The sequence below is a fragment of the Lytechinus pictus genome, chromosome 18 (genome assembly GCF_037042905.1).
Source record: "Lytechinus pictus isolate F3 Inbred chromosome 18, Lp3.0, whole genome shotgun sequence".
Taxonomy (NCBI): Eukaryota; Metazoa; Echinodermata; class Echinoidea; order Temnopleuroida; family Toxopneustidae; genus Lytechinus; species Lytechinus pictus.
This window is the reverse complement of record NC_087262.1, coordinates 15,886,187-15,898,135: the sequence shown is the minus strand read 5'-3', so window position 1 is coordinate 15,898,135 and position 11,949 is coordinate 15,886,187.

The following is an 11,949-nucleotide window of genomic DNA, read 5'->3' as shown; positions in this document are numbered from 1 at the left end:
TGAACAGAGTAAAATTTTCTCGTTCCCTCTTAAAAATCCATTCACGTGTATATTCAATTGATTTCCTATAAATTGCACTTCCTTTAATAATTCATGTAATAAATATGACATACCAAGTTAACTTAGCATTATACCGCGTTAATTGCACAGTGCCGATTGGTCGCCTTGACGACTTGCATTCTCTGGTAACACGGCGTATACAACAGTTTGCATGAGGTATATTTTTCCAATATACTACGACATCGTTGGGTAAATTTTGGTAATGGTCTGCCCCGCTGGGTTCCCTTAAACACGGTGTATGGCAAACTTCTATAAATATAGAAAGTAAACGACGTCCATTTCTTTTCAAAAATAATTGTTTGTTTGACTGATTGATTGCATTATTCTTTTTCATTTCATATTCAACAAAAGATTACAATGTAAGGCAAAACAACAAATTATAGAGAAATGAAAAACAGAAGAAATGCAGCATTCTATAAATCCGTAAGAAGCATTTCTATTTAAAACTTTCAAAAGAATCAACGGGCCTATTTTTCGTCTGATTCAAATAGTTGGAGCCCAACATTCTTGTTCATGACAGTAAGCAATACCTTCAACCTGACTCCATGATAACAACAACTGCTTAACGACTGTATTAAGTTTTTAACTTAAGATTATCGAATTTCAAAGGTCAAAACCATTGTCAGCAAATATGGACAGTAAACATCAAACATCAGAGATGTGATTCAGGGTCATTATCGGATATTTATTGATAAAATTAACAATGAAAATTTACAGATTAAAAAGGGCGCGTACCCGATAAAGTTTTCGCTTTCACGATGCTCGACGGATTCAAGAACATAGAAAATGTATTGTCAAATGACCTTCAAGACAATGAACAACCGAGAAGTCTTTGTCGAAAATTGGTGAGTCAAAACAGGAGTTTCGTCGTGACATACGATATTTGCAATTTTTCGTCAGCTCCGAAACTTAGGACGAATCTGCTGTTCCGGTTTGCCACCAATTATCGACAAAGACCTCCAAGCTATTAATTGTCATTTGACGGGCATTTAAAATATATTTACTGTGTTCTTAAATATGTCGTGCGTCGTCCAGGCGAAAATTTCCTAACAATAAGCCAGTTCACGGTTAGCTCACGATTAACTTTCCTCAAATGACTTTTGCGATTTTTCATTAGGATGAGACCTAATATTTTAAAATGAATATGTTGCGTTACAAGCTTTTGTGGCAAAGCATTCAAATTCTAAGAACGAAAGGTATTGTATAAAAGACCAGAGGCCCGGTTCATAAAGGACTCACAACTGTTGTAACTTTGCCATTATGGCAACTACCATGGTAACAGGGCTCATCAGCCAATCAGAATCAAGATTACCACGGTAGTTGCCATATTGGCAGAGTTACAACAGTTGCAAGTCCTCAGGTAACTAGAATAGTACATCAGGGCCCCGTCTTATACGATTGATCCGATCAATCACAACTATGGACGGCCAGCAACGTCAACATCTAAAATGCAAATTTGTTCAAAATATTTTCTAGATATGATGTATATTCATGCATTCACCGTTGTCTTGAAGATTCAGTGTGATTCTCTTTGCTTACTAAGGAGATTGTGCAAATTTCCTGTTGAATAAAAATGATATGGATGGATTTCCATACAGTTGAGAATGATTGATCAATCGTAACTCTTTGTAAGACGGAGCCCTGTATGAGGTAAGGTTTGGATTTTTTTTATTGTCTGCATTTAGCCTATTTGATTTTTGTTCGGGCTACTGACCTGTGATTATGAAGACTTTTTTCTTCAGCTTGTATGCAATGAAAAAGAATATTTCAAGAGTATTGAATAATCCTCAAATCACAAATGTCTATGTCAGTGAATTTGAAAACCACCTTCATGGTTTATATCAAATTACCTTTTACTCCTTGTGCGCAGCTTACAACCGCGAACAGACTCATTGAAAAAGAGTCCGTTATTATTAGATAAAAAAAATCAGGGTGAAAATTTCAGGAGAGAATTTTCGAACATTACTTATGATATTATGCAATCATTGTATACATTTGTAAGATAGGCCTTAGTCATTGATGGAACCTTTTAAACTAAAACATAACCAAAAGAAGGCGCTCAATATCATTTACGGTAGATCCAATATTTTTCAGAAAGAATAAGTCAAATGAAATGCGATAGCGATGTTATAGTCAATGCAATTTGCTTGGATATCCATATAAAGAAAACTCATACCACAAACATTACAGTTTTTATGTTTTATCTCGTGTATCATCATCAGAAAAATACAAAATTTACAGGAGGATATTAGATCTCAATTAACATTAGAATAACAAAAATGAGAAATGCAGTCATCATGATCTTAGAGTTAAATACGCGCTATTTGACTCTATGCTCATGAATCACTTGTGAATAGCACGTACAAAAAAGGAGAACTGAAAACAAACAGATTCATGAAAAACAGACGCGAAACCCTTGAAAATTAATATATGTGAAAAGAAAAGGAATAATGAAAAGTGTACCAGCATGATCAATGGTAAGTCAATACGATAACAACAGAAGTCTACGTAACAACACAAAATGATAACGACTGTCTGTACAGCTTGCGTCATCAGGGCGAAGATGTTTTGTTGGGTGGGTGGGAATTTGCATCAGATAATCATACTAAGAAAACAAATGAGTCAAGAGTGAAGTTTTAAAAAATTCATCATGGCCAAAAGACCACTTTGACCAAGCATTTTTCCAAGGTTGTATGATCTTAATCTTTCAGTGATTCTCAAGATAATCATGACTTGATGATATATACATATACATGTATATATATATATATATATATATATATATATAAAAGAGGCGAAGTGGTAATGCATTGTACTTAGTTCCAACAGAGTTTATTTTGAAGTACATATATATATATATATATATATATATATATATATATAATAATCAAACTAAATGAAGAATAGTCAAATAATGCTCAAATATACCACTTTAACTAGTTTCGTCTTTAATTCTTCAGAAAGTGAAATATTGATTCACAACGAATTCATACAAAATTGCGCTCTAGCGCTATATACTAAGCATGTATACGCTGATGAGATGCGTTGCGTAGCAACGGAATCATTATGTTATCATCATTACGTAATTTACGTCATAATCTAAAACGCTATGATCAAAAGACGTGATTTACGTCATAATCTGAGCCGACATATATATGACATACATATATGTATATATATATATGTAATTTTTTTTTCAAAGTGTCACGTGCATCTTCTGTCACATGTTTGAATTTACAAAAAAAATCAGTGTCACTACATTATTTTGAAGAAAAGTTTCTAGTGGAGCGTTGTGGGCCACTGGATAAGTCTCCGGACTTTAAAATGTCATTATTTTTTCAAAGTGTCACGTGCATCATTTCTTATATGTTTGAATTTACCCAAAAAAAATAAGTATGTCACCACATTATTTTGAAGAAAAGTTTCTAGTGGAGCGTTGTGGGCCAGTGGATAAGTCTCCGGACTTTGAAATGTCATTATTTTTTCAAAGTGTCACGTGCATCATTTCTCACATGTTTGAATTTACAAAAAAAGTGGAGCTTGTGGGCAAGTGGATCAGTCTCCGGACTTTGAAACAGAGGGTCGTGGGTTCAAATCCCAGCCATGGCGTAGTTTCCTTCTGCAATTAATTCATCCACATTGTGCTGCACTCAACCGTTGAGTGACCCAGATGAGGTGAATGGGTACCTGGCAGGAATTTATTCTTTGAAATGCGTGTGCACTGTAATCTTAGTAATTACTGCTGCCAAGCTACAGCTGGGGTAATAATATCCAAGTCCTTTGGAAGCGCATAGACACATTATTCATAATGGGATATGCGCTATACAAGAGCTGTATATTATTATTAGTGTTCGAAAAGAACGTTTATAAATACCCAACTATACGTAGATAAATAAAACAATTACAAAAACCCTTAGCTGAAAGTTTGATGAGAAAATGGCAAGAAAGGAATAAGAATAAATCTAAGCCAAATAGAAAAAAAGAACGATAAGAAATACTAGACTGAATATATAACGAGTGATATCGACAAGAACGAATATAATCTGATATAGGAAGAAAGAAATACTTTTCAACATGGACCTGGCCACGGAGGATTATCTATTGTTACTGGGGGTGCTGCGACAATGCTCAGCACCCCCAGTAACAATAGAATAATCCTGCTCTGTGCAGGGCCCTGATTTTAAGAAACACTAAAACTGAAATGGAAAATGACAATAAATGCTAAACTAAATAGATTTAAATAAAAAGTGACAGTAAAAGCGAAACTAAAAAGGTATAAAAAGACACTATCATTGAGTGATAAACTGAATAAATACAGGGTAAAATGAAAGCAGTACTAAACTCAATAAATAAAAAGAGACAATGACAAGAAATACTAAGCTGAATAGATACAAGAGATAAAGCCAATAAACCTCAATTAAATAGATAAAAAAGAAAATGATAAGAAAAGTTTTAATTAAATAGGTAAAATATAAATGACAAAAAGCTTAAGTACTAGATAAAATAGACAATGGCAATAAATATTGGACTGGATATACAGAGAAGACGGAAATAAAGGCCCAGAATTATCATTAGTCAAAATATCGTCCTTTTAACTAGAATTCTGGTCATTTTGACAGGATTCGTGCCTTTACGAGTGGGATCCGCTAATTTAGTCAACTGGTTGATTCTAAAGTGGTTCGGTCAATCAGCGTATCATGGTCCCATAATAATACAAATTGATTCTTACAAATAGAGTGTCTATCACCCAAGTTACTTGTTACTAACCCAAACAGAAACTGACTTACAGGTAAAGTCCACCCCAGACAAATGTTTATTTGATTCAATATATAAAAATAAGAAAAGGATATAACTGAAATTTTCATCAAAATCGGGTATAAAATAAGAAAGTTATGAAATTTTATACTTTCCGAATCAGTTTATGCATAACTCAGTCATATGCAAATGAAATAGTGGATGATGTCCCTCACTCACCATTACTTCTTTTTATTGTTTGAATTATACAATATTTCAATTTTTACAGATTTGACAATATTGACCAACTTGACTGAATTACAAAATGATAGCCAATGTTAATTCGACATGTTCAGGGAGGAATACAACTTTATTTTACGAGACAATGATGTGAAAATTAAGATATTTCATATAATAAAATAAAAAGGAACTAGTGAGTTACCAGTCCCCTCATTTGGATACCGAACAGGATGTGCATATAACCTTCTTATTTTACATTCGATGTTGATGACATTATCACTTTTATGCTAGTTTGATTTGTCTCTGTTAGATCAATGTCTACAACCTCAAATACTTTTGGAATAGTGATAGTAATGCATTATTTTTCAAGGGCTATGACATGATAGCAAAGTGATTAATAATTGAAATGATGATAAAATAATCTATAAATTATGTACTGTATGATCAAAAGATTCTTAACCATTCGATATTTGAACGTTGAAGAGGAAGGTGGTTCACTGTTTCATGGAATTCAGGTAAAACGTTTTATCATGTTTACGGGCGTTGGGGCATTCGGTTCCTCGAAACATTTAAATTGAATAACATATTGTTTAAAAGGATTTGTATAAACGAACAATTACACACCATAACCTTATTCCCTCATTGTATTCATGGATAATGGAACGACCATATAGTTCACCGAACACGTATTCTCACTATAACCCGGTCTCCATGGCAACGGAATTGGTCAAATGAGATCAGGGATGCGAGACGAAGATCAGATAGGGAGATAGGAACATCTTCACTTACCTGTCCTCCAAGAGAGAGAGAAGTTAACAGAGAGGAGAGGGGGTGAGAGAGAGAGAAAGAGAGAGAGGGAGAGAGATAAAGAGAAAGAGGGAGGGGGAGAGAGCGGAGTTGGGAAATGTTTTTTTCAATGACGATGATGATGATAATGATGATGATTATGATGATGAGGATGATGATGATGACGGTGATGATCATGATGATGATGATGATGATTATGCACTCGCACTGATGGACTTTAGATACTGCATGGATATTGTTATTGGCTAGAAATTCATCATCACAAACTAATTTGAGTCAGGTTTAAAAAGACATCTGTTAGGATGACACAATAGGAGCTTTTACGAAGCAAATGAGACGTATCGATATTAAAATTTTGTCATCGTATCATATATTATATAACAGTGTTTAAAAAGCGTAACTAAGGTAACGATGAACGCATGAGCATGGTGAGTGAGTGTACTTTCTCTTCCAATATTTTGATACCATCGAACTAAAAATGACTACTCTGGATGGTTTTGTAATTTACATACATTTTAGTCGGGTTGGCAAAACAGAATTATTGGTTAAACGTTATTTCAATATAATCACTTTAATATAATCATTTTATATTTTTAAAATATAATCACTTTAACCTCATAATGCTACCATACCACAACCATCATCATCATCATCACCATCATCATCATTATCGTCACCATCATCATCATCTTTATCATCTTTATCATCATCATCATCATCATCATCACCACCATCATCAGAATCATCACCAGCAAAATCATCATCGTCATCATCATCATCATCTTTATCATCATCATCATTACCATCATCATCATAATCGCCAACATCATCATCTTCATCTTTATCATCATCATCTTTATCATCATCTTTATCATCATCATCTTTATCATCATCACCATCATCATCATAATCGCCAACATCATCATCTTCATCTGAATCGTCATCATCATCATCACCATCGCCATTATCATCATCATCATCATCATCATCATCATTATTATTATTTTCACTCTTGCTATCTATCTATCTATCTATCTATCTATCTATCTATCTATCTATCTATCTATCTATCTATCTATCTATCTATCTACCCATCTATCAGCAAATCAACCAATCATTAAATCTATCTATCTGTCTCCCATTTATCTTTGTATCATTCCTCCATTTATCTTTATCAATTTGCATTTGCTCATCTCAATCTTTATCTTATAATTCCCCTCCTATCCCAAACTATCTTTCTCTCTCTCTCTCCCTTTCTAGAATATTCACTTCTCTCTTCTCTTCTACCTGCCTATCCCGCTATCTTTCTCCTATCACAATCGTCATAATACTTGACCGTAATCCCTCGCCCCCATTCATTTCATTATACTCTCTTGGAAGATTCGTCACCACTTTCACTTACTTCGTGACGTCAAACTGCGCGAAGCAAAAGATTCCCCGGAGCAAACGGGTGCCAGCCGTGTGTCCTTCCAGAGAGCTCATTTATCAGCCATTAAACGAACGCGAGGCGGCTTTCTCCGAACAGAAGTCGCTCATATTCCGCGAATGTAGATGCCAGTTATTGTACGCTATACGGTTAACCTAATACACTTCGGCTCAGCACTCCTAATAAACGCATCAGTTTCGTTTATCACTATTAAGTATGTTGCAGCGATGAAATTACCTTTACTCATCGATGAATTGTATTTTATCATTTTGTACTTCTCGACATCTCAAGTTGACAAACGGAATACAATACCTTTACGTGGCATGTGATGTAAAGAAGATACTGTAACGGTGAAAATGTGAAGTTATACTCGACTTCAATCGAAACAGATTGGAATGGAAAAATAACAGCGATAAAACCTTGTATTTTGATGGTACGTATAACTCTCTTTTCTGTTCATGTGCGATCATTTCATTTGTGTTTCATTATGTCTCAATGGAAACTATATACGTTTCAAATTCAAATACGTCGATGAAAACGACGATGAGTCATCCGGGATTCATTTTAACACCCTTAAAACATTTTCAAAATTATCTTGTCTCAACAAAAGTCACCCCCCCAAAAAAAAATACAATAATCCCAGAAGACTCCCTACGTTATGACAACATAATATTTGCACTGTGCCCGTTTTATTCTAAGTCAGTGTATCAAATGCAATTTAAATACATACAAATGCATTTCATCCCTTGTTTCATCTAACCGAAAAGCTATAATCATGATACTTCATTTCATAATAAGGAGATAGAAACCTGGTTCAGTAACACAAAGGTTAGCGATTAATCTTCCGGGGTTTTTAACGTGCACACGTTGTATAAATAATACATAAAGCATTTTATTTATTTGACGTAAGATAAAAGAATAATGTTGATAAACAAAGGGCCGTGCCGGGAATCGAACCCCGCAATTTCATAGTGTAGTCGGGCGCCTTAGACCACTCGGCCACGTCACCTCGCCGAATCTCATGTTTGAATCTAACGATCGATTGTACATTGTAGCCAATGCAATCAATCGTAGAACAAAAAACAAACAAAAAATGTTATAAGGTGATTGCTAAGTTTTGTGTTACGTGCCCATGTTTTCACATCTACTTTAGATATCCTCCCTAAGTATTTCATTTTCATTTTATTTTCATTTTTTTTTCTATTTTCAACCAATACAATCAGTTTAGTGAGCATGAATAGGAACGTTGTTGACATCTTTATAATCATTACTAAAGTGCAGGTGGGGGGGGGGGGTGTACACAGAGAGAGAGGGGAAGGGGGGGGGGTAGTCAGTGAAATTATATTCTCATGAAATCGGTGCGAATCATAACAATTTTCCCGTCTATTTTGAATTTTCATCTAGTCCTTTTAGAAGGTTCTTTGTATTTTCAGGAATCAGTAAAACTAATGTTTCTTGTAAAACCAATAATGGTTGTAAGGCACAATTTAGAACGTAAAGTACCCCTTGTAAATCTTTGACAAGAATTTTAATATAGGACAAGGTTTGAATCGGCAATATTGTCCCTTTGTTTCGTTTATTTCACGTCTTCGTTATATTCCGTGCGTCATTCTCCAGTGAATGTACGTCGTACCGTAAGTACTTCATGACTGCCGGATAATGGATTCTAGACTGTTTTTATGGTTGTCATCTTTATGATCTTGTTTTTTTTTTGCGATATCAACAAAAGAAAGAATAACTAAAGAGATGGACACAAAGGCTGTGGAATATGGAGAAATATTACCCATTGGAATGTAAACATGGTTTAGAAATAAGAATATATCGTGGTGTTTGAACACAAGCAGTGTTAGCATTACTAGAATAATGTGTCAATATAACACTTACAGGTGTTCAACGAACACCATACATTTAATACTTGTGTGAACTGCTTGGCCGCCATTCCATGTAAACACGGGCTGATAGAACACCATTGTTTTGCAGCCAGTACTAGCTGACCCGTCGAGTGTTCTACACTATACATTAAAAATCGCCATATCGTATAATGCATTTCAACACTATAAAAGTCCAAAATGGCGCATCATATTGATCATAACCACAAATTTCACCTTTCATAAAGCTCATGATCATGATGTTGGAATTATTTTTCATGTATTCACCTCATAAAAATGCCGCGTTGCTTTGAATTGGTTTATTTCCTGTAATTTGGGACCTGTTACAGCACCCTATAGGCAACAATTGCAAATTGATTACAACTTTTTACATGCAATTTGGTAAGATAGACTTAAAATTTTTTCAATTATTATTGTTAAACCATTTGAAATCTTATTCTATACGACCCTGTTTGGTGAAAGTCTTTTGTCGGCTTCTATTCCATGGAATAAGATGAAAAGCTCTCAGAATATTAACAAGTGAAGATGATTTAGATTCAGCTCACAGACAGTATTGACTCTGACGAACACGATATGCATCGTGCATAGTAGTCCGTGATGTGAATTATCTACATCGCAAGCAGGTCTGCTGCATGGATACCGACTTAATAATAATGGCATCTTTTTAAAAATAAGAAAGAGGAGTGGAGACGGGGGGGGGGGTCGATTCATTTTTCCATCTTTTTGAGATCTCTGTTTGCCAATGCATTAGTTGTCGATAAACATGACGACGGTGAGTCGACACAGATGAGCGAAATGCTGTTCCTTGGTCCTTCAAAAAACAAGGCATAAATATCGATTGCTATAAAATTGAGGAAAACGTGTACAGTGTAGAAATGTACTGTATTTCCAAGGCCTCCTCTCTCTCTCTCTCTCACTCTCTTTACTTCTACCTCTCTATTTCTTTACGTCATAATGATAGACCGCTGACATTCAGACTTGTACTCTTGCCAGACAGATAAAGTGACAAGATAAACCGAATAAAAGGATTATAAAGAAACCCAGTCAGTATGGTTTAGGTTAACTCAGCCCTACATTCTCGAAGCATGTTTAGGTTCATTTCTAGATATGGTGTTAGAATATCATTGCGCTTTCAAGAGATGTTTTTCTGAAGAAAAATGGTACATACCGTGTTTACACTTGATCGGCTTTTGGTTCAGAACCAAAAGCCGATGCAGAATCGGCTTTTGGTTTATCTTGCACTGCGTTTACACGCTGTTACAGCTCGCGGTTCAGGGGAGTGTTTCATGAAAGGACTTGTCAGACGTTTTATCCGACAAGTCCCATTTTATCCGACAGTAACCATAGGAACAGTGCTTCTCAGCCAATCAGAATCAAGAAGAGATGTCAGACCTGACAACTTGTCGGACAAAAATTGACAGAACCGCGAGCCGATGCAAAAACGTGAAATGATATGCACACCAACAATATACGTCATGATAAAGACAATGCTGGACGTCACAATGGCAAAGTAAATGAAATGCGCACCAATTGCCGATGCAGAATCGGCTTTCTGTTTACACGTATGTAGTAAAAAAGCCGATTCTGCATCGGCTCGCGGTTCTAAACCTACTACTTTGGTGGTACAAAATTACCGGTTCTGAACCGCGAGCCGGTGCAAGTTAATCGCGTTTACACGCTATGAAAAAGCCGATGCAAAAGCCGATTAAGTGTAAACACGGTAACAGTCACACCAACGAAACTGATTCCAAACCAACCCTTGTATCAGTGGCGTATCTGAAAGAAAAATATTAAACATAAAACAAAACAAAAAAATGGTCATGGGTTGGGAGGGAGGGCAGAAGTTTCCGACAATTGAACATTAATCAAAGGTCAATGCCATTTTCGGAACAAACAAAAATCTGATAAGCAAGATAATGGGAAAAGGGTCACCACAATTTTGTGGCGCTTTCAAGAGATGTGCCCCGATCGACTCATCAGGTATACACTCTTGGATGATAAATAATTCGAAATATAGCTTTGATCGATCGGCGTATCGAATATTGTGGTGTGACTTTATAGCATGAAGCATCTTATCATGGACCGTTTCCATTAACATGTTAGAAAAATTAATGTCTCTGCCATATCTGCTGTGGGAACTTATGCAGATTCGACCGATAGGTTGTTACATTTACATGAAATATAGTTCTAAATTAAGACGTTACCAACTTTAATATGACACGCGGGACCGATCGTGGTGAAGTACCACCGATCAACATCGTCTATCAGAGCCCACGACATGGCGTGTGACTTCTTGAGCACGTGCCACCCGAAAGGTTCACTCCTCAACGTCTGATTTTTATTTTGAAAGATGCAGCAATGTCATATGCAGGAATGTTTCATAAGCTGTTCGCATTACGGATAAATTCATACGCAGGACTGGCGATCCGTTCTTGTTTTAAAATAATAGCGTATTGTAGTATTCACTTCGGAGACGCTTTCTGCAACGTTCAGAATTCCATTGAAAATGCCCGTCAACTCACAATGGACAGTTAAGACGTCATCTTTTGAAAGTTGATGGACCCGGGGGTCCGTTTGATAAAGCTGTTCGTAAGTTAGGGCGACTTTAAGAACGACTGGTGATCCTTTTTACGTTCTAAACCATCGCCAATGAATCTACCATTTACCACAAGAAAGGATCACCAGTCGTTATGAAAGTCGCTCTTAACTTACGAACAGCTTTATGAAACACCCACCGGGACAGCACATCGTCTCTAGGATTGGGAACGGACACAAAAATTGCAAATATGTCGT